Below are 23,618 nucleotides of genomic sequence, written 5' to 3'. Positions count from 1 at the left end.
ATGATTTATATTCCTTTGGAACCCGGACTCTTGAGTGGAAAACATGTCAAGAACAAATTACTTTTTAAAATAATCGTGGTAAAATACAAATGACATAAAACTTACCATTTTAACCATGTTTAAGTACACAGCTCGGAGGCATTAAGTACATTTGCATTGTTGTACAACCATCACCACCACCTGTCTCCAGGTGTGGTCATCCAAACTATAACTCCAGATGTTTGTCAACCCAAACTATAACTCTGTCCCCATTAAACACTAACACCCCGCCCCCTCCTTCCCTGCGCTGCTGGAGACTTCCTTTCTATCTTCTGTCCCTATCAATTCACCTGCTCTAGGAACCTCCGGAAAGTGGACTCGCACTGTGTTTGTCCTTTTGTGTCTGGCTCCTTTCACTTTAGTTTCATGTCTTCAGGGTTCATCTATGTTGCACCAAGTGTCCAAATTTTATTCCTTTTGAGACTGAATGATAGTCTTTAGTAGGGATATTCTGTATTTTGTTGATCCACTGATCTCTTGATGGACATTTGGGTTCTTTCCACGGCAGAGGCCTTTGGAGCCAAGAAAGGCAGAGGCCTTTGGAGCCACTTTCATTCTTATAGGCAGCTTGACACCCAGTCAGCATTCGCCTGCCCCTCTTCCTGTCCTTCCTGGAGTGCAGTTATTTCGCTCAGAAAGGAGCAGGAGCAAACTAGAGGCACATTGGAAGAGAGGTGAGAAGGAGGAGAGGAGGAGAAGGGGGAGGGGATTCGTAATTTTTTAAAAAAGTTTTCAGCAAAGGCAACTGTTTTTTTGAGACAGTCTTGCTCTGTGCCCAGGCTAGAGTGCAGTGGTGCAATATCGTCTCACTGCAACCTCTGCCTCCCAGGTTCAAGTGTTTCTCCTGCCTCAGCCCCTGGAGTAGCTGGGATTACAGGCACCTGCCACCACACCCAGCGAATTTTTGTATTTTCAGTAGAGACGTGGTTTCATCATGTTGGCCAGGCTGGTCTCGAGCTCCTGACCTCAGGTGATCTGCCCTCCTTGGCCTCCCAAAGTGCTGGGATTATAGGGATGAGCCACCGTGCCCAGCCTGGAAACTCATTTTTAAGAAAAACAAAACAAAACAAAAAAACCCAATTAGATCTGGTGGCAGTGGCCACAAAGGAAGCACAGTTGTCAAAAGGAGAGCTGGGACTTCTCAAAGCGCTTACTGGAACTAAACAGAAATGCTGGGCTTTGTTTTGTCTTTCTCGAGAACACACGCTTTTTGGAATAAAAAAGCTCTGAGAGTGGTGAAAGACCTCGGAGCATGAAATTGCATTACTGGAAATGGTCTGGGGCTTTTGTTCCTGAGGCTGGGACCTCGGGAGGGTTGGTTTAGTGATAAGCCCAGCCAGTCTGCAGAGGGGCATGGAGGGGAAGGGGGGCAGGAAGGGGCCATTGTAACCGCCCTCTGGTTTCCCATCTCCTCGAACTCAGAAGGACGAAGTCTCAGGGAGCTAGTCATGGTCAGATGCTGCTCAAGGGGAAATGCAGAAGCACCGGCTCACCCCTCGTCAAATGCATCAAATAGACAATAGCAGTAGCAGCAGCAGCAGCGGCAAAACAGGCAGAACTGGTTAGAGGCTATAGACACATGAGCCCTGCAGCCCACTCTGAGGTCTGTAAATGCTACTGAATGACCCTAACTGCCTCCAAAAGTGTCTCCTTGCCTGGTTTGCTAAGAGACAAATCTGTTCTGCTCACAAACCCTCACTTCACTTCAGAACCTTCTATGGCTCCCTATTGCCCTTGAGATTGAGTCAAGCTTCTTAACTAAGTGATCTGCGTGATCCGACCTCTGTATACTGCTTCTTTAACCTCATCTGTTCAGTTCTTCCCGTTGCATCATCCACTCCAGCAACACAGCCCCCTTTGCTTCCTCCGAGAAAATCAGCCCTCTCTCATCCCCTGATTTGGCACATGCCATGACATCTGCCTGATGCGTTCTTTGCCTTCCCTCTTTGCCCACAGCACAGTGCATCCTTCTGATTTCAGCGCAGACATCACAAGCTAATGGTCTCTCCTACGTGCTTCCAAGCCCCCTGGCTTTTCTCATTATAAACATGTCGTGCTATGGTGATTACAAGGCTTCCTCACCATAACAAGGTTTCTCAACCTTAGCACCACTGACATTGGGGACTGCATCATTCTTGTTGGGGGGCTGTCCTGGGCATTGCAAAATGTTTATTGGCATCTCTGGCCTCTACCCACTAGAAGCCAATAGCATTTCCCCCACCTTCAGTTGCAACAACCACAGATGTCTTTAGGCATTACTACATGTCCCCTGGGAGAAAAAATTGTCCCTCGTTGACAACCACCACACTGGAGAAAGGTCTTATTACTGCTGTGTCCCCAACCAGCACATACTCGTTGGGTAAATGAATGAACAGACCTGCACACCTTGGGCCCGCAGAGGCCATTTATTTCTTTTAGGGATGCTCCAAGTCTTGTTGAACCCACGCAGGACTGTGCTCTGTGTCGAGTGAACAAAGAATTCATCGGTGTGACCATTTCAAGGTGCCCCAAGTGGCAAAAGGGGTTCAGCGTGGGCTGGTTCTGCCAGGGTCTGTAGCTGTCGTCATCTGCTTGGGTACAGTGAACCTCAGGGCTCTAGACCTGTGATATCCAAGAGTGGCCACACACTCCATGGCTCCTGAGCCCTTGGAATGTGACTGGTCCAAACTGAGATGTGTTGTGAGTGTGAAACACATGTAAGAGTGAAGACTTAGCACCAAAAAACCCCAACAACTCATTAATAGCTTTTAGTAATGATTGCATGTTGAAATGGTAATATTGTGCACATATTAGCTTACATAAAATATATTATTAAAATTATTTCACCTGTTTCTTACAATGTTTTATTGTGGCTACTATAAAAATTTTAATTATTTCTGTGAGTCACACTTGTGAGCAACACCAATGTGGAGGACACTGTATCATCCAATCTGTAACTTCATGACTCAGCCAGGTGGTCCCGGTTCTAGCACTCTCTTTCACTGGGGGGAAGGGAAGAGAAGCTAACATTTATTGAGTTCTATTGAGGGCCCAACACCCTGTCTATACAACCTTGACTAATCTCACTAACCCTCCTCCTGTCTTTATGAGATAGACTCCTTATTTGGTTGTGACAGAGGAGGAAACTGAGGGCCTGGAAAAAAAAAAAAAAAAGGAATTACTTCTATTTTGACATGACTCCATTTCAACTTTGTTTACAATAAGAAAAAAATTAGACATTATTGCACCACTGCACTCCAACCTGGGGGACAGAGTGAGACCCCATCTCAAAAAAAATTAGACATAGCATTAAATCAGTTGGAAATCAAATTCAGCTGCTAGGAACAGAATCCAGAGTGAGTGAAATAATGACTTAAAAGAAACAGAGATATATCTTCTCGTGTGAAAGAAGTCTGAAGATGAGTAGCCTAGGCCTGGGATGGAGACTCTACACTTATCAGGGATTTCAGCACCATCTGTCTTTCTGCTCCACTGTCCCTAGTATGTAACTTCAGAAAGATGTCACCTCATGATTCTTTATGGCTGCTGGAGTTCCAGCCATCACACCCATATTCCAGGGAGCTAACTAGGAGGGAGGAGAAGAAGCAAGAGGACTTTCACAAAACATTTTCTGTGTTACGATGTGCTAAATATTGTGCCAGATGTTGAGAGTACAGGGAACATCTTCCTTGACACCTTTCAGTCTCTCCCATCTCTCTGATTCCTCAGCAAATCCTGCCAGCTCTGCTGAGACCCATGCCCAGAATCCCACCAATTATCACTACCTCTCCCTCGCTTGCTGTTGTTCTGTCTTTAGGTCTCTGTTCCTGTCACCTCCCCAGAGAGGTGACGGATGGGAGGAGGGAAGGGAGGAAGGAGGCAGGGGGGAAGGAAGGAGGGAACCCCACTTGTACACCCCTGCCCATTTTATTTTTGAGCCGTGGTCTCCCTCTGTCCCCCACGCTGGAGTGCAGTGGCGCAATCTATCTCTAAGTTTTTTCTCATTGTAAACAAAGTTGAAATGGAGTCACGTCAAAAGAGAAGTAATTCCTTTTTTTCAGGCCCTCAGTTTCCTCCTCTGTCACAACCAAATAAGGTGTCTATCTCATAGAGGTAGGAGGAGGGTTAGTGAGATCAGTCAAGATTGTGTAGACAGAGTGTTGGGCCCTCAATAGAACTCAATAAATGTTAGCTTCTCTTTCCTTCCCCCCAGTAAAAGAGAGTTCTAGAACCAGGAGCACCTGGGTGAGTCATGAAGTTACCAATTGGATAATACAGCATCCATCCCCTCCCCTGCCCCCACTAATTTCACTCATTCTCTTCCCTCTCTTCCCCGATAACACCCACAAACAAGAACGGCAGGCTGGGAGGTCGCACCTGGTGTTTCCACTGCAAGGCACTCAGTTCCTAGAATTGGGCTTGCCTCAGAGCAGGCTCCCACTTACATCTGGCGAAATGAGCCACAAGCCTTTCGAGGTCCCGTCTTCATTGGCGCCGTTAAACTTATTTAGTAAAAGCACTCATCCTTGCTTGGTGGGAAAGCCCGCCATATTGGCAACAGCAAACAAACACCCTAGCCAAAGTAAACCTCAATTTATGTTTGGCTTTATTTTCTGCCTCTACCCTATACTTGCTTTCAGATCGTCAAGCTTCTTGGGAGAGGAACTTTCCCCCACTTGCCGCAACGCCTACTGGAATTAATCTGATCATTCCTATTGTGATTAACGAACAGATAGGCCATGTCTTACGGTGAAATTGAATAATTGGTTGCCAGACCGCTTCACATCAGGGCTTCTCAACCTTGACACTTAGTGATATTTGGGGCTGGATCGTTCTTGGTGGTGGGGGCCGTCCTGTGCACTGTGGAATATTTAGCAGCATCCCTGGTCTCCACCCACTCTATGCTAGTAGCATCCTCCTGGCTGTGACAACCAAAAATGTCTACAGACATTACCAGGTGTCCCCTGGGGGACAGAATCACCCAGTTAAGAAGCACTGCTCTTAACAATCCCACTCTTTCAGAAAGCTGGGATATGACCTCAGGTGGAGCTAGCCAAGCATCTAGTTTCTTTCCTCCCTCTTAAATTCTTCACCTTAAATTATCAGTTGGCAACCATGAAGGAGAGCTCGTCTTCGAGAATCTACATTGCAGGTAATGTGGGGCACAAAAGAAAAAGACAATCCAAGTTTCCACTGAAGCTATGAAACTGAGGTTTGCAGTGTCACGGTGCAATTAATTAATTTGTTCACAGGGAAGAAAAACATGACCGTGCCCCTTTCCCCTTAATTCAACAAGTCTTGGAGATCTTATTGTAAGTTTCAAGGATTTCATCATACAAATAATAAATGAATGCCAATTTTACTTGAGTTCATGTAGATGGAACACAATGGGTTCCCAGACCCCATCTGGCAATCTTTGCAGAGTTACACTGAGAATTTAGAATGACTATCCATGTCAAGGGTGAGAAAAGTAAGTCTCAGAGTGACTTGCTTACGATGATGTTGGTTCCGGACTTTCTTGGGCACACATGTCACAAGCATAATGAAAAACTTGCTTTACCAAAAGGCAATGTGTTGGCTCAGAGGACTGGAACATTTATTGTGAGGCTCAAAGAAAGGCAAGAAGAGGTAAGAAAGAAGAAATGGAGCTGCACTTTGCTACCTGCTGCCTCCCTCTCTGTCTCTCTATCTCTCTATCTCTTTCTCTCTTTCTCTTCCACTTGTCTTTGGAAACAGCCCCTCACCTCATGGCTGGGAGGACGTCCCTCAGCCCAGATCCCGTGTGCTGTAGTGTTGGAAACAGAGCTTCCTACGTTACCCAGGGAAGGACTCTTATTGGTGCTGCTTGGATCACAAGCACATCTCTGACCAATACTTAGTCCACAGTATAAGCCACTCTGCTTGTTGTAGCCTGAGTTATGTGTCATGGAGGCAGGCAGGGTCTGTTACCAAAATATAGAGAATAGGGGAATGGGGAAATGGGTGCTGGCAGCCAAAAACAACAGCTACTTATCTCAGAACCGAGACGAGAGTCCAGATTTGAATTTATGCTCACCATTGCCAAAGTTACTGGATGTCTGATACAAATATCTGCGAAAAAACTCACGACTTATCATTGTGAATTATTCCTGAATTGCATCAATGCCAACATCCCAAATGAAATATTATACTACAGTTTTGCCAAATATTACCTCTGGGGGGACCTGGCTCTGTATTATCTCTTACAACAGCATGTGAATCTACAATTACCTCAATAAAAATTACCGTTAAAAAAGTGATAAAAACCCAACTTAATCTTTATCATATTACAAGAAAAAATCATTATCCCCAGTTTGCAGATGAGGAAACTGAGGCTCAGAGAATTTAAAAAAAAAAAAAAGTGCCTTGGAAATCCTCAAGCCCAGTTCTAACTCCAGAGTGTGAACTCTTGACCTCTGTGTTTTAAGGGCTTCCGTGTATCTCAGGTTGTCTTAGCAACCATCCCAGGGAAACATCCCCCTGGTTCTCTGGCCCCCTGTTGGCTCTGATTACTTGGACAAGGTTAAGGGAAGAGTGGCAGGAGGCATACTGGGAGACACAGGATAGGGGCAGAGAGAAGGCTTCCTGGAGGAGGTGTTGATACCTTACTAGCAGAAGTTGGGGCCAGGTAGGGGCACAGAGCTAAGGTCCAGAAGAGGGAGGGAATCTACCTTCAAGGAACCCAGCAGACTCCCTGTGGCTGGAGCACCTGAAGGCGAGAGGAGTGGGCAAGGACGCTGAAGGTGGAGCGTGGGTCCAATCCCGTAGGGCCCAGTAAGGCATGTTCAGAGGTTGGAAATTTACCCAGAGGGCGACAGGGAGGCACCAAAGGGTTTGAGCTGGGGAAGAGAGCTTCTCTGTAAGTTTTGCATTTTGGAAAAGTGACATTGGCTGCAGCGTGGAGAATAAATGGGAGGAGAGTGTGTGTTTATTGAGCACCTACTGTGGGTGAGACATGGTTCCAGGTACTGGGGATTCAAGAGTGACCAAAACATCGTACCCTTCCCCATGGAGCTTGCATTCTAGTAGTCATGTAGGCAGTAATCAAATAAACGAGTACATATATTCAGTAAAGTAAACAGGATTCATTGAGTGTTCTAAAGGAAAATATCATAGTGTAAGGGCAGAGGTGATGGTGGGAGCGAGAGCTGTTTTGGCCTGAGGGGTCATCCCGAAGACTTGAGATGATGGTGGTCTGTACTGGGGGAACAGCAAGAATTCAACTTTGTTTCCCCCAGTGGCATGTGTCAAATCATGGAGAAAGGGGATGTCGGGGCTGGCGGTCTTGGGGCTGGGGCCTCTAGGGTGCCCATGCTCCCTTTGCTTTAGAGCGGCTGTCGAGCTGATATAAACATTTAAAAGTGGATATAGCTTGGCTCTCATTCAGCATGTAAATAGTTGTCAAATCTTCAGTTTTGAAAGGACTGGTTCCCTGTGATTTGTATAAATTTTGAAACAGAGTAGAGGCTGCACGCATGGAAAACCAGTCCCTCCACCCTGGGGATGAGGCCAGGTTTTCGAAGACACAGACCTTTCAGATGGGAACTGCATCCCAAAGGTGGAGGCGAGATGGAATTAATGAGGACAAGGAAGGAAGATCAAATGTGTCCTTCACCCAACAGACACATCTTCCCATTAGCAAAGAAGAAACTCTTAGAAATAGAGAGTTGGTGCTTTGAAACTCTTAGATTAAAATGCACTTTGATTTTAACTCCCATGTAGTCTCCTACCTCTTCCAGGTGTTCAGCATTGAGTATATTTTCTTTTGGGACTGGCCCCTGCAACTCATCTTTTCTGAAAAATAGACTTTGGGGTATCACCCTATGGATGTAAAGCAAAGAGTCTCAGCATGTAGCCTCATTGAGTTCAATGTACGTCTTTCCTTCTCTATGACACTGACAAAGATTGAAAAGATGGCAAACTCACCACTGGGGAAACTGTGTCTGTTCAAGGCGGGGCCAACTGGAACAATCTTTTCTGAGGGCAATTTGGCAGGATATGGCACATTTTTATTTTTTAGAGAGACAGGGTCTCCCTCTTTTGCCCAGGCTAGAGTACAGTGGTGCAGTCATGGCTCACTGTAGCCTTGATCTCCCAGGTTCAAGTGATCCTCTCACCACTTCAGCCTCCTGAGTAGCTAGGACCACAGGCGCACACCACCACACCCAGCTAATTTTAATTTTTCTTTTTTTTTATAGAGATGACTTCTTACTCTATTGATCAACCTGGTCTCAAACTCCAGGGGCTCGAGTGATCTTCCCACCTTGGTCTCCCGAAGTGCTGGGATTATAGGCATGAGCAAATGTGCCTGGCTAAAAAATTAAAATAAGGTTACACCTCAAAACTGAGCTAGGAATCATAGCACAGAAACAACTGAAATACTGAGCAAATAGAGCAGTATGAGGATGGACACTTTGGCATAATTTCTAATACTTAAAATCAATACCTCAACTAATCCTCAATTGGTTAAAAAGATGGTTATACCTCCCAACACTAGGAGACACTTTACAACTGCGTAACAAATAAGGTAGACCTCAGGTAGCTGATCCAGGGCAGCAACGGTGAAAAGTCATATTGATAGCAGGTACTTCTGAAATGATGTGATGAGAAGACACCCTACCTCTGTGGTCTGCCTCCCCCAAACCCACAATCAGTCTCATCATGAGGAAAACATTAGAGAAATTTCAATAAAGTAGCATCTTACAATAAAGCCGACCAGTACTCATCAAAACTGTCAAGATCATTAAAAAAAGGAAAGCATGAGAAACTGTCACAGCCCAGAGACGCCTAAGGAAATGTGATGAGCAAATGTCATGTGGGATTTTGGATGGGATCCTGGACACAGAAAGGGCATTAGATAAGAACCAGGGATGGGCGAGCGCGGTGGCTCACGCCTGTAATCCCAGCACTTTGGGAGGCCGAGGCAGCTGGATCACCTGAGTTTGGGAATTCGAGACTAGCCTAACCAACAGGGAGAAACCTCATCTCTACTAAAAATAAAAAATTAGCCAGACATGGTGGCACATGTCTGTAATCCCAGCTACTCGGGAGGCTGAGGCAGGAGAATCACTTGAACCCAGGAGGTGGAGGTTGCAGTGAGCCAAGATTGCACCATTGCACTCCAGCCTGGGCAACAAGAGTGAAACTCCATCTCAAAAAAAAAAAAAAAAAAAAAAGGAACCAGGGAAATCTGATTAAGGTATGGCTTTAGTGAATAATAATATATCAATATTGGTTCATTAGTTATAGTAAACGTGCCATACTGATGGAAGTTGTTAGTAATAGGAGACATTGAGTGTGCAGTACATGGGAACTCCTGGTACTATCTTTGTAATTTTTCTGTAAATCCAAAACTGATCTAAAAATTATAATTTAGCCAGGCACCTATAATTCCAGCACTTTGGGAGGCTGAGGCAGGAGGACTGCTTGAGGCCAGGAGTTTGAGACCAGCCTGAGCAACATAACAAGACCCTATCTCCACAAAAAGTAAAATAAAAAAATAATTAGCCTAGTGTGGTGGGGCACACCTGTAGTCCCAGCTACTTGGGGAGCTGAGGTGGGAAGATTGCCTGAGGCGTGGAGGTCGAGGCTGCAGTGAGCTGCGATTGCACCACTGCACTCCAGCCTGGGAGACAGAGGAAGACCCCCAACCCTTTAAAAATATGTATATAAGTAAAAAATTAGAATTACAATCTATTTTTCAAATGAGGTAGAGTCTATGGAGGGATGCGAGGGTTGTTCAGGATATATGATTGAATGAAAACAGTGATCCCACTTTTGTAAAACAAAGTGGTATGTGTGTTTCTTTAAGTACAGACAGGGTCTGAAAAGATGCCCTTTCCATCATAAGAGTTACCTTGGGTGTTTACAGTGAAAACAAGAACTGGGAGGGGAAACAGGTATTGGGAGGGGATCTTTTACACTACTAGTCAATGTTGAGTTTTTTCTATGCATGTGCAAGGCTTTTACAATATCTATTTTCAATATCTATATTTCAAACACACAGACACACATGGCGGAAAAGCAACCCCATGATGTGCTGGGGGAAGGCAGAGGAGGCCCAATAGTCTGCTTCAAACTCATTTTGCCTAAATAGGTCCCATATTCGTCTCCCTTGATTCATAATTCAGAGGCAACAGCATGGAAGAACTAGAATATGCTCAGGTTTCTGGGCACATAAAAATGGCATTATTTCTAGAAAGTCTGATTTTGTTTTTTTGGTTTTTGTTTGTTTGTTTTTGTTTTGAGACAGAGTCTCGCTTTGTTGCCCAGGCTGGAGTGCAGTGGCGTTGTCTCAGCTCATTGCAACCTTCACCTCTGGGGATCAACGATTCTTCTGCCTCGGCCTCCTGAGTAGCTGGGACTACAGACGTGCACCATCACGCCCCCAGCTAATTTTTGTATTTTTAGTAGAGACAGGGTTTTACCACGTTGGCCAGGCTGGTCTCGAACTTCTGGCCTCAAGTGATCCACTCACCTCGGTCTCCCAAAGTGCTGGGATTACAGGCGTGAGCCACCTTGCCCAGCCCTAGAAAGTGTCATTCGATCAGCATCTGTGGACGCTATCACTATCCAGCCATTCCAAATGGCTTGCTTTGGAGTGTCTGCCATTTACCAAACACTCCCTCCGTGGCCAACCCAGAGAGGGGCCCACACATGCCCTCACTTAGTCCTCAAAATGATGTTCAAGGTAAGTTTTGTCACCACTACTTTTTTACATGAGAGACCCAAGGAAAGTTACTTGTCACCCAGCCAGTAAGAGAAGGTCTGGACTCTATTCAGAGCTGTCCAACTAGGGAGCCTAAGCCTTGAACCACTGGCTCCTGATCCTCCCGGTAGAGGCCATTACAAAGGGAACTGCTTGCCTGAACATGAATTCCCCTCTCTGCTAGAGGCACACGTTGTCACACAGATACTTCCAGTCCCACAGCTTTCTCCCAAATGAGGTCCCTGTTCAACAAGATGGTTCCAATGAGCTTGACCCTCCTCTGCCATTGTCTATATTTCTGGTGGAATATTTTGGCCCTATAACCAGGTGCACATGGAATTTTAGTAACAATCAAAAAGTCCAAGGGTTCGTGAGACTCAGCATGTGGTTGGCTACGATGGGGCCGTATGGAAAGTATATGTTCGCCATCAGTGCTTACATTTTACTTATTTATTTTTCCTGAAATCCCATCAAAATAAAAATCAACGAGGTTGCCCCGAGGCCCTTGCTGATATGTGGGAGGTACGCTGAACGTTAATTCACAGCTGGGGGACAAAGAACAGCACAATGGCACTTTGCGGCAGGGCGGGGCTGGGTGGGGTGCATGGGACGCTGTCAGGAGGGCAGGGGGCCTTTCTCTCCTCCAACCTAGATGGCCTCTGGAAAGAAGAGCTAGTGTCCAAGAACCAGCAGATTGGAGCAGACTGGCTGTCAAGTGGAGTCAGGAGAATCTTGTGGGATCCATGTTTTATGCCTCCCTTAAATTTTGACCTAGGCCGAGCGCAGTGGCTCACACTTGTAGTCCTAGCTACTTGAGAGGCTGAGGCAGGAGGTCGCTTGAGCCCAGGAGGTCAAGGCTGCAGTGAGCTGTGATCGCACCACTGCACACCAGCCTGGGCAACAGAGCAAGATCCCATTTCTAAAAACTAAAAATAAAAACTTTTACCTTTAACTTCTGCAGCTTATGCCAAGTATTTCACTTTCATATGTATCTGTCCTCTCCAAACACCATCAGACTCACCGGGCGCCCAAGACAAACCATGAGTGGGACCACGTTTTTCTTAAATCCCCCCTGCCATGTCAGCTGGGCACAGGGTCTTCAGCTAAGAATGCCTTTCCTTTGGACTTGTCATATGGCAAGAAGATTCTGCACCTTGATTGTCTCCCACCAAAGTGCTTTTGATGAGGGAGCTCAGAGCGTATTCTTGGACGAGGAGGTCTGCTTCCAATCGGGAGCGGAGAGCTTTGCCTCCTATCCAGTGCCTTCTCCTTCCTGGGCATGTAGACAATGTCACATGATTCCAGCGCGAGGAACTGGAAGCTGATTTCCTCGGCTACCCTCACTGACAAAAACTGAAGTGCCCATTCAACACATTTCTGGGAGGTGTTTTCATTGTTTTTGCTTTTTTCCTTCTTTCATTTTTATGGTTGAATTTCATCTGGTGCAAAGATTTCCACTAGAGAAGTAATTTGGAGTATTGTGGCATTTCCTTTCTTAATTAATCCCAACTGGGGCTTCGTCTACAGAAAGCATTGGAGGTTGATGGCTTCATCACCGTGCAGCGGGCTCTTCCTGCTGCATTTGTAAACACCAGCCGGGCCACAGTGCTACGGCCCAGGGTTCTGGTTTGAATTAAAGCCTGAGATCAGGGAGCAACCCAGCTGTGCTTTCCTGTAAGCTCTGTCAGTTTTCCAAAGCTTGTTAACACACTCATATAAAAGGAAATAGGACGAACTTCAAGGAATTTACAACTGGTCTTAAACTTCAAAGACGAAAGCTACATCTATGCAACACATGCACACAAAACCAATATGTCCCTCCATCCCCTCTCTCCCCAGACACAACCTAACCAGCACAAAACAAAACAAAACAAAACAGAATCCAAACTCATAAAAGTTTGCTTAGCAAATCAGGGACGGCTCTGTGGGTTTGAAACCTTGTGTCACAGTCCCAGTTACAACACAAGGCTTTTGTGCATTGTGAAACACCAGGCAAAATTAGTAAGTCTGATGGGAGACATGATAAATAATCCTCCAGCCCTTGAGAGAGTGACACCCACCGGCCCAGCCTAAAAGGTCGGCTCCCTTGTTCTTCCCCAAAGCAAAGCTGGCCAGGTGGGTTTGTCTGGAAGGGAGGGCCCCACCATCATCCTCCTCCTCCTCACCTGCTCTCTGCCCCCGCCAGCCCAGCCTGGGACAAGGCTGAGCATATCCGCTGCCTGGTGCTGACACAGGGGCTTGTGATGAGCCCAGGAGGGAGAGGTCGGGGCACGTTCCTCAGCAGAGGGTGATTCATTTCAGAGCCGTCTCTTGGAGATGTCGACAACAAATAGAAAAGTACAACTTTTAAAATTCCCTTTGAATGTTCTCCTTTCTCCAGTGAGTATCAGCAGATCCTATTTATCTCAGCCTGGCTGGGTGTGGATGCCTAAGCCCAGTTCAAAGATTCTCGTTAGCTTCCTTTGAGCGTTTCCAAATTGAAACCCAAATAATTCAACTGAAGGCCCCATTCATGATGCGGCCACAGTTTGCTCAGCGCCTCATGAATTGTTGCATGCACACAGCAAACCCAAGGCTACCGGCGTGGGGCTGCTTTGCCCGTTGCCTTTCTGTCTTCAATGCTAGAGCTACACACAGTGACTGGAGCACTTAAGGGCACCAGTGACAACTGGAGCAGGAGAATTTGCTGCTGCGGGGGCCGTCCTGTGCAGGGCAGGATGTGTAACAACATCCTCAACGCCAACATCCTCTCCTCCCCAACTTGGGACAATAGAAAACGTTTCCAGATATTGCCGAATATCCCCCACGAGTAGAGCTGAATGACGAAATACAGATGCTCAGTTAAATTTGAATTTCAGATAAACAACGAATACTTTTTTTCTGTCTTATATCTTACACACTTTTGGAGCATACTTATAGTAAGACAGGATTTGGTGTTTGTGTGAAATTCAAATTCAACTGGTCACCCTGTATTGTTATTTGCTAAATGTGGCAATTCTGCTGCAAAGGACACAGGAAAGCCACTGACTTAGGAGAAAGAACAAGTTTGGTTTCTGGTCCTGCCCCATTCTTGGCCGTTTAAATTCCTCAAGCTTGCTTTCTTCAGTGTAAAATGGGATCATGATGTCTGTCCCGTTTCATCAATAAGAGGATCCAATGAGAGTGAGCTGCCACTGTGCAGGTTAATGCCTGAGTCCAACAGTCCCCACCCTGTCCAAGGCCCAGCCTCTCGGGGGGTCGCTCCTTCCCATTTGGACTCCAGTGTGAGGGTTGGGTGGGGGCCGCACCCTTGGCTCTTGACCGATCAGAGAATCATAGTTCTCTAGGGACAGGGATTGGCTGAGGGAGGCCATGTGACCTGAGCAGAGCCGACGAGAGATAATGTGGCTTTTGCTGGGACTTTCAGAGATAGGCTCCTGCCCTGGTTCCTGCACCTGAGCCTGGAAGCTGTAAGATCAGAGCAGCTGCCGCCCAGCCAAGCAGAGCTGAGACGGGGTTGATATTTGATGGAACTGTACCCAAAGCCATCTCCTCCTCTGGACGTTTCTGTGCCTAAACCAATGCATTCTGCCTTTACCCAAATCGATTGGAGTTGGGGGTCTATGCCACACAAGGCACAAGCAGCCCCTCTGATCCGCGTGTGAGATGGTTTTCCCACACTTTGCCCGCTCTGTGTTCAGTAAACATTGAGTAGAATTGTAAAATTCTGCTGCTGTTATTTCTTCAATGGAACTGTAATGTCTTCAGGCTCAGAGGCCACATTTCCCTCACACTGGTTTCCTGGTGGGTAAACCAGACGCCTGGGGAGCTGGAATCAGAATGACTAAGTAAAGGGGTGGATGGGCAGATAGACAGCCGGAAAGACGCATGGGCAAATTGACAAAGGGCATTATGGGATAAAAATAATAATAAGAAGCAGCAGCAAGACCCTCCTCCTTGAGAAGCTTTTCATGAACGATCACTGCAGTGATTCCCGCTTTTCTGCATCCAGCCACCGTTGCACGGTGACTAATTCCAAGCTGGGTCCCACCAAACCCAGCTCCCACCTCAGGGCGTTTACCCTTTCTGGAACACCCTCTCCAAGTTCTGCTTGTGGCTTGCTCCTTGCTATTCAGATCCACATTCCCATTCCCATGCCACCTCTTCCAGGAGGCCCTCCCTCATCATCCCAGCAGCTGCCCTTCCTATCATGCTCCCATGTTTTATTTCACTCGGGGCTACTATCACCATCCACAGTGACCTGCCCACTTGCTAACCCTGCCACTGTGTGACCACCATCGGGACAGGATCTTAATCCTCACTCACTGCCACGTCCTCAGCACCTAGAAATTCCATCCACATAGTAGATACTCACATAAATATTTGTCGAATGAATGAGTTATTTACACATCTGGCTTCCGTCCCTGGAGGGCAGGCACCTTGTCTTACCTGTTTTGAACCCCCAGGTTTCTGCTCAATGCAAATAAGGTATCAAATAAGACCTTAGTACATGCGTGTTGACTGAATGAATGATTTTTAAGATGATGTTAGTTTCTGAAGAACCCGAAGCAACGGAAAGATCAGTGTGGGGCTGCATCTCTCAGCCTCCCCAGGGCATCTGCCACTGCTGAAGTGACCTCCTGTCTCAGCAGCATCAGCGGCAGGATTGCAGGGCAGGGTGGGAGCCTCAGGTCTGCTGTTGACATTGTGATCACAGATAGTTCACCTGTAAGGCGGGGAACACACCAGAGCGTCCCTCATAGGGCAGCACGAGCGTTAACTGGAGCAAATCAGGTAACATGCTTAGAACGGTCCTGTCATGCCTGCCACAGAGAGGAGGTGTGATAGATAGGTTTCCATTTCTCCACACATCCCTGCATCCATCCTCCTATCACTCCAGAGGAGGGAACTTCCTCCACGAAGGAAGGTACCCGTTCAAGGTCACACAGCCAGTGAGAATTTTCTCAGCACAGCCAGGAGGTGACCCACCCACCGCCCCTGGCCTGACACTTCCCTCCCCACCCCGTTTCCACCCCGGGCTCATTTCACTGCAGTTAAATCCTCAGGGACTTTTTTCTTTCCCCCAGGGTGGGAACGTTTTATTTTAAACAGAAAAATATGACAAAGTCGCTCATAAACCGAGCTGTTTTTCACACTGTCCCGTCTCTGACAGGCTGTTAGAAAAGTTGGGAGGAGAGGTGCTACTGTTATACTTTTGTTATTCGGTGCTAATTAGCAGAGAGCTGAGCGCTGGGACGGAGAACAGTTTCTGGAGACACTTACTGTTTCCATTTGAACAGAAACGCATTCAGATGAAAAAAACTCTCTCATTCCTGGGTGCTGCGTTTCCAGCAAAATATTTTGTTTTGCTCTTAAAATTACCTGGTCGATAGGATACCACAGACATTAACATTTGTTAGAAAATCGTCTTCTAAACATTTCTTTTAGAGCACTTAAAAGTATCCGACCGCTTCTTCTGTAGCAACTGTAATGAACATGCGGAGGGAAAGTGTTTCTGATCTATGGAAAGACATCAGTGTCCACAGACTGAGCACAAGAGGTAGAGGGGCGTTTCCTCCTTTGTGTGGGGAGACAGGGTGCTAGAAGGAAAGAGCTTTAGCTGAGAAGCCTGAAAAGGGAAAGAGGGGTGCCGGGTGCCGTGGCCCACACCTGTAATCCCAGCACTTTAGGAGGCCAAGGTGGGCAGCTTACAAGGTAAGGAGTTCGAGACCAGCCTGACCAACATGGCGAAACCCCATCTCTACTAAAAATACAAAATTAGCTGGACGTGGTGGAGCATGCCTGTAATCTCAGCTACTTGGGAGGCTGAGGCAGGAGAATCGCTTGAACTTGGGAGGCAGATGTTGCAATGAGCCAAGATCATGCCACTGCACTCCAGTCTGGGTGACAAGAGTGAAACTCCATCTAAAAAAACAAAAAGGCGGGTGATGCAATGGACATTTTTTCCCTCCCAAATCCACTCTGTGACTGTTGCCCTGTCCAAGCTGTGTTCTGGCCCCAACGCTGCTGCTGGATGTGGCAGTATTTTACTGAATCCTCACATCTGCCCATGGGGTACACACTTACTGTCAGAGGTTATTTGAACCAGAGCAACCCTATCTTGAGTAGGAGCAGGTAAAAAGAGACTGAGACCTACTGGGCTGCATTCCCAGATGGTTAAGGATTCTAAGTCATAGGATGAGATAGGAGGTCAGCACAAAATACAGGTCATAAAGACCTTGCTGATAAAACAGTCCGCAGTAAAGAAGTTGGCCAAAACCCACCAAAACCAAGATGGCAATGAGAGTGACCTCTGGTTGTCCTCACTGCTACACTCCCACCAGCGCCATGACAGCTTACAGATGCCACGGCAATGTCAGGATGCTACCCTATATGATCTAAAATGGAAAGGCATGAATAATCCACCCCCTTGTTTAGCATATCATCAAGAAATAACCATAAAAACGGGCAACCAGCAGTCCTTGGGCTGCTCTGTCTATGAAGTAGCCATTCTTTTGTTCCTTTACTTTCCTAATAAACTTGCTTTCACTTTACTCTATAAACTCATCCTGAACTCTTTCTTGCACAAGATCCAAGAACCCTCTCTTGGGGTCTGGATTGGGACCCCTTTCCCGTAACATTATGATTGTTCTGATTTCTATAAAGGAGAAAAGTAAGGCTCAGAGAGGTTAAGTAATGTGCCTAAAGTCACATAGCAGGCAAATGGTGGTACCAGGATTTGATCCCTTCCAGGCTCGGGTGTAGGACAGTGGAGGATTGGATCCCAGCCAGTGTTCATGTTTCTGGCTTTGATCCTGGGCCCTCTTGCTATGGGAGCATTATTATTGCCAAATTGTACAGGTGAGGACAGGGAGACTCAGAGCATCCCATCCCAGTTGGAGGCTGTGCAGCAAGAAGGAGTGGAGCTGTTACAGGAAAGGGGTGCAGATCCAGACCTCATGAGAGGGTTCTTGGATCTCATGAGAAAGAATTCAGGGGGCGTCCACAGAGTAAAGTGAAAGCAAGTTTATTAAGAAAGTAAAGGAATAAGAGAAACTGAGGGCTGCTGGTTGCCCATTTTTTATGATTATTTCTTGATGATATGCTAAATAAGGGGTGAATTATTCATGCCTCATCCCCCTTTTAGTCTTTTTGAGACAGAGTCTCACTCTGTTGCCCAGGTTGGAGTGCAGTGGCCCGATCTCGGCTCACTGCAAGCTCTGCCTCCCGGGTTTATGCCGTTCTCCTGCCTCAGCCTCCCAAGTAGCTGGGACTACAGGTGCCCACCACCACAGCCAACTATTTTTTTCTATTTTTAGTAGAGACGGGGTTTCACTGTGTTAGCCAGGATGGTCTTGATCTCCTGACCTCGTGATCCACCCGCCTCGGCCTCCCAAAGTGCTGGGATTACAGGCGTGAGCCACCGCGCCCAGTCGCCTCCCCTTTTTAGACCATATGAGGTAACTTCCTGACGTTGTCATGGCATCTGTAAACTGTCATGGCGCTGGTGGGAGTGTAGCAGTGAGGACGACAGGATGTCATTCTCGTTGCCATTTTGGTTTTGGTGGCTTTTGGCTGGCTTCTTTACTGCAATCTGTTTTATCAGCAAGTGTTTATGACCTGTATCTTGTGCCGACCTCCTATCTCATCCTGTGACTTAGAATGCCTTAATTGTCTGGGAATGCAGCCCAGTAGGTCTCAGCCTCATTTTACCCAGCTCCTGTTCAACATGGAGTTGCTCTTGTTTACATGCCTCTGACAGAACCCTCATACAGAATGGGCCCCAGCTCCAGGGAGGAGGAGGCACAGAGATCCGGTGGACAATAGGAGCCCCAGGGGGCTGGGCATCTCCAGCAAGTGGGGCTGCATGTCCCAGCTGGACAACCTCAGGCAATGACTTAACCTCTCTGTGCCTCAGTTTCCTCACTGCAAAATGAGGATAATAACAGATCCTTCCTCACTGTGGGGTTATGAGGCTCCAGTGAGGTCATCTATATCAAGCAGTTCACAGTGGGCTGGTTCTCCAGTGTCGCACACCCCAGGGGACTCCAGCTGTTACTAATCACCTGATCCTGAAGCCACACCCTCCTATGCACCGGGATGTTGCCAGAGGCTCTCTGTTGTCTAGATGGGTCCTCTTGAGTGGGCAGGTCACTTGCTCCAGATGTTGGTTTCTCCCAGTGCAGAGCCAGTGCCTGGGAACAGATGACCTCAAAGGCCGTGGGTGGATCTCTCTGCACTGCCACTGAATCTTGGATTCCAGGTTTCATTCATTTGTTCAACAGTTCCGGAAACAATGCAAGGCTCCAGAACAAACATCAGTGACCTCCGTTAAGTTCTGAGTCTTATGTGTGCAAGAATAGAGATTCGTGAAGCGGATGGGAGTGATCGGCCCTCTGAAGCCACGTGCTTTCTGCCTGCCTCTCTCAGGAGGGAAGTGGTGTTTGTCAGAACATTTATTTTGCAAAGTGTGCTTTCACTTCTTCCCTCTGGGGCAGTCCTCATCATGCTCATCTAAGCTACAAGGCAGGCTGGGCAACTCTCCTTTATCCCCATTTGACAGATAAGAAAACAGGTCCACAGAAGTTGAAATGATTTGCCCAAGGCAAGGGAGCTAATAATCAGGTGCTTGTTCCCACAACATCCTCCCTGACCTTGTCATGCCCAGCGAAGTGATCATTCTGGTCATGTGGTCATTGTCCGAGTCCTAGGAAGACTGGGGTTTCTATGTGTGTAATGAGGAAAATGTCTTGGTAGCTCTTCAACTACAATTTATTTCAGTCTCTTTAAATTCTAGCCAGGCAAAAGGCTATGATCCCCAACCCTGCTGCAAACCACTCAGTGAGTCAACCAATAAAGGCTGCATGAACTTTTTGTTTGTGCCTGGAAGGGTGATAAAACCCACTCACAACCTGTAGGCACTTATTCACCCCTTTAGGGAGTGGCAGAACTATCAAAGTCAATAACTTATTGAGCATCTACTGTTTTCCAGGAATTTACCGTTTGCCAGATCTGGGGGTCGCATCACTTACTTTTCACCAGATTAGGAATTCACTTACTTAGTTTACATTTCTAGATCATGGAGAGGAAGCTTTGTGAGATCGCACACTCCTAGAGTTGCCAGATAAAATATAGGAAAAATACAGTTTATAAAATCATTATACTGAAAAATTGTTCGTGTTTATCTGAAACTCACTTTTAACTGGGCATCTTGAGTTTTTGATTGCTAAATCTGGTAACCCTGCCGAGATCACACAGGGCACTTGGATGAGATTGAGACGATGGGACTCCTCAGCCTCCACTCCTCACCACTGCGAGGTCAGCCTCCCAGCTGCTTCAAGAAACTGATGCAAAAGGAGGGTCAAAGCCAAAGGCTCAGGTGGCCTTCCATCCCTGCTGGCTCAAGGCTCAGAGCTTTCCTGAGCTCTGGCTGTTCAATTCTAAAGCCTAGAAAAATCCTGGGCAAACATGGATGAGTTGGTCACCCTAGCAGGGGCTCTAGCTGGGCCTGTTGCAGGGGTGGGTAACACTGAGCCAGGAGGTCGTAGAGAGCACGATGATGAAAGGAGCTGATCCTAGACCCTGCATGAGACAAACTCCTTCCCCTCCATAATCAGTCAAGAGCCATATTTCCCCACCTCCACCATTCTCTTAGAATTTCAGGAATTTCACGGTATCCTCATACAACCTAGTCTAATAATTGACTCACCTTTCTCAAATAAATGCATTTCTTTGAAAAGAACTACTCTATCACCACCATAGATGGAAAACCAGGGTCAGTTCCCACAAATATAAGACAGTCATAAAAATAAATTTGAAAAATTGTTAAAAGAAAAACAAGTTGTTCATCAGTGTACACCTAGAAATTAACTCATGTGCCCACTGGTGTGAGTACCACCCTCTGTGCCAGATGAAGGTGTGCCTTGACCTAAGGAGACAGAAGACAATGAGGCTGCTCTTGAGACCACCAAGTGCTTCCAAATGGAAGTAGTTGTAGGGCTGTGAAAAAGGAAAGATCATAGAGGAAGCCTTCCTGAAGGAGGCAGGGCTTAGGTGATCCTGGAGTCAGGGCAGAGTGTGTACAGGCAGAGAGAGGCAAGCAAGGCAAGCCTTCCTTGTCAGATTTGTTTTTGGGAGCTGGTCTTTTTCCACGGGCTCCTTTTGGGAAGGTCCTCACTTTGTGAAGTTTCCATATGCACAGATGTCGGTCACCACGTTTTAGTTAAATAACTCCAGTTCTCCAACAACACAGTTCAATTTTAAGTTACCACAGTTTGTTAACTGTGCATAACTGCATAAATTACAAACTTCTCTGCTAGGTTGACAGCCCACAAATTACTACGTAATAACAGGTGCACATCATGATCCATGACCAATCACGTCACTGCTTCAAAGTCTGTCAAAGACTGGTCACTGCCCATCTGTATTCAGTTCATACACAGACAGCAAAGCTTGAAGTTGCGTTGCCTTCTTGTTTCCCCATGATAAGCCCACATGCATTTTATAAAAGTGAGGAATCCAAAGAGAGAATCAGGGACAAAGACGAAAGAGCAGCCAAGAAATGAAAAGCAGTAATGCTAAAAATGACATTTGCATTGAACATAAATGGAGTTACTGAAGAAATAGCTGATGATGGAAATGGTGGCTCAGATCTAAGGGTGATGCAAAGTCTTAGGGCCTTTGAATCCTGAATCAGAGACTGAAAAATCTAGAGATGCCAAATTCACAGCATATGTTCTACTACTGCCATGTAGGCACTTGTGGCAGACATCACTAATCGATTCTAGCACCCCACAAGGTGCAGAAGTTACAAAGTTTCTGCTCCAAAACCTGACTGCCTGGCTTTAAATCTAGGATCTTTCAATTTCAAGCTATGTGTCCTAAGGCAGGTTATTTAACCTCGCTGAGCTTCCATTCCCTTATATACAAAGCAGATATACATAATGCTATCTCATAGGGTTGTTGTGAGAGTAAAATGGGATATATGTAAAGCACTTGATATTGTCTGGCATCTAGTACAGCTCCATGTGTGGTAGCTAGCAGCAGTAGCAGCAGTGCTGCCAACCCGAGATTCAGCTACAGAAATCTTCTCAGCCCAGAGCACCAGACAGTCACTATTGAATCTGAGCTGGAAGGGAAGGTGGAATCTGCTTGCTGTTCTCGCTGTGATCTAACCATGCAGACTCTGCCAGCTGAAACAATGAGCCCATGGTCTCCCAGAGAGCAAGAGGCCTTGGGCTGTGTTCTAGATCACCCCTGTATCAACTGTGCCTCCCCAGCCCATCTTACCTCCTTTCCAACCATGCAGAAAGACTCTCAGAATGGGCTTAGGATGCTGACGCCAGGAGGATCCCCAAGGGGATCTTTGGGTTTGAGGGCATTTTCATAAGTCTTGAATCTTCCCATTCAGGCAAGATCTCTGGTGGTAATGTTTAGCTTTTGTTAAGGGCTAATGGCATCAAAACGCTTGTCTTCATTGGCCTCTGAGTTTGAGGTGGGCTGTGAGCAGTAGTGAGAGAAGTGAGAACCAGAAGCCTTTGTTCCACCCCAGGATGTCCCAGAGATGGGCAGCTTCTGTCGTCCTTTGCAGAGGGTCGAGCATGGTCAGGACTGGCAGTGCCATGTCTACCTTTCTGAGCAGGGTTCTTGCTCAGTGTTGCTTCCCAGGGATGAGTATTTCCTTGTTGCTATTGGTAGTGAGTTTTAGAGCTGGTGCCTGCAATTGTCACCTGGTTGAGCAGACCTGGGAGGCAGACCGTGGGCAAAGGACATCCAGAGACAATCATACAAGGGGAGCAAATTGCCAGGAAGTGTAGAGAAGCTCAGTCTTTCCAAGCTGGGTACACATCTCACTTGTCAACCAGCCTTGCAGACCCCATGCCTTAGCCAGGCTCTTGGGTAAGCCCAAGTGTGAATACAGGCCCGGTGCATCTGTTGGGCAGCAACTTCTTTGCTTCACACCCAAGAATGAAGCCACCCAGAGGCATGGCAAATTCGCTCCAGCTTCTAAGGCAGATGAAATAAGAAATCAGGAACTGGGCTAGGAAAAAGAGAGGCTTCCAATAGAAACAGCAACAGAGACAATCATGAAAAGTTTGCTTCTTTGGGAGCTTTCTCATCATATTTGCTGTTTATTGAGTGTTTAATATGTGCTGCACACTCCCTAATTATGTGTGCTTTGTTTTTTTAACCCTCAAGGCAGCACCATGAAATATGTCATGGTGTCACTATCTTAAAAATGAGAAAACTTATGCTCAGGTTTTTGACATGCCTAGATCGCGCAGTCCTGGTAAAGACAAGACTCAAACCTAAGTCACCGAGCCTCAAAGTCTTTTCCATTCTCCCTATGTGATCACTTAGATGCTGGTCCTGTGACCAGTGCCTCTTATAACCATGTTTAAAGGATGCACATAGGTCTTTAGTAGATAGAAAAGAGGAGAAGGTGTTTCAGGTGGAAGGAAAAGATTGAGAAAAGTCCAAGGAAGTAGAAATTGGCACAGTGTTTAGTCAATATCCAAGAATAGTCTGCTTTGATGAAATGGTAGAACTTAGGGTATGCCAGGACTAATTGCCAATAGACAGGTTGTGTTTGAGGGTCACTGGTCTTGAAGGGTCTTGAAAGTTCAACAGGGGTGTTGCAGTTGGATGCAGTAGGTAACAGCAAGTCATAGTTGGTTCCTGAGTAGGAAAGTGGCATATAGAACAACAACCTTGGAAGACTGGTCTGACTGCCCCTTGCAGGGTGGCAGACAGAAGGCAGGAAGGATTGCTTAGAACAGTGCCGTTATCACAAACAATGACAAGAAGGGGACAGTTGAGGAAGTAGGGTGGGGCTTTGGAAAACACTGAGAGAAACAGGTTAGATCTTGTGGCAGGTTTGCTGTGGTGGCCCTGT

The sequence above is a fragment of the Macaca nemestrina genome, chromosome 15 (assembly GCF_043159975.1).
Source record: "Macaca nemestrina isolate mMacNem1 chromosome 15, mMacNem.hap1, whole genome shotgun sequence".
In the NCBI taxonomy this organism is placed as follows: domain Eukaryota; kingdom Metazoa; phylum Chordata; class Mammalia; order Primates; family Cercopithecidae; genus Macaca; species Macaca nemestrina.
Note: the sequence above shows the minus strand (reverse complement) of the source record.